The 659-nt window shown below is 42.6% G+C and overlaps 1 protein-coding gene across 1 annotated transcript in view; it reads left to right on the top strand.

Moving 5' to 3' along the window:
- LOC122070155 overlaps positions 1–659 on the top strand; it is a 13,162-nt gene that overhangs the window by 5,943 nt on the left and 6,560 nt on the right. The gene's annotated exons all lie outside the window — the stretch shown is intronic.

The raw sequence follows: 659 nt of genomic DNA, 5'->3' as shown, positions 1-659 counted from the left end.
CTCCCGGACTTCAAATTTGTTTTAACCATGTTAATGGTCCCACATTATTGGTTTTGGTTGATAGAGAATCACATTGGATTTACTCTCACATCCCCCTAGGGAAGAAATTAGAAAAACAACAAATCCTATAGGTTTCCGCCACAAATTCCAGCCCCAAAAACCATATTTGGATTGCGCCTCAATTATATCAACTGTATTCGAACTGTTAGATAATTATAGTCGGTGAGAACGACACTGTTCCCATCGCTAAAGACTTACCTGGAAGACAGAACCTTTCCTCCTGATGCCACGGCCACAGACCGAAGAACCATCCAGAGATTAGCCACACAATTCTTCTTTAGTGCGGGAACACTTTCTAAGAAGCCGTAAAATCATATCCTTTTGAAGTGTGTTGATGCCGAGGAAGCTAAGAAAGTCAGGCGAAGGTAGCTAGAACAGGGAGCATCAAACATTATTGGCGTTAGGGAGGAGTCTCAGTAGAGCCAAAGAAAGCTGATCTATGACCACCCTGGACTAGATAAGTTGATGATTTAACCAACTCCCTTGGGCTGCAAGAGTGAAGGTAGGGAGGGCGACGGTTGAATTTTTGCTCCTATTGAAATGAATCTAGTTTGATGAGGGGTTGGTCAATGATGCTTGAACATGTACTTGTTTTGAGT

This window comes from Macadamia integrifolia, unplaced genomic scaffold (genome assembly GCF_013358625.1).
Source record: "Macadamia integrifolia cultivar HAES 741 unplaced genomic scaffold, SCU_Mint_v3 scaffold837, whole genome shotgun sequence".
Classification (NCBI taxonomy): Eukaryota; Viridiplantae; Streptophyta; class Magnoliopsida; order Proteales; family Proteaceae; genus Macadamia; species Macadamia integrifolia.
The sequence above is the reverse complement of the archived record's forward strand: the minus strand, read 5'-3'. Positions and strand labels throughout refer to the sequence as shown.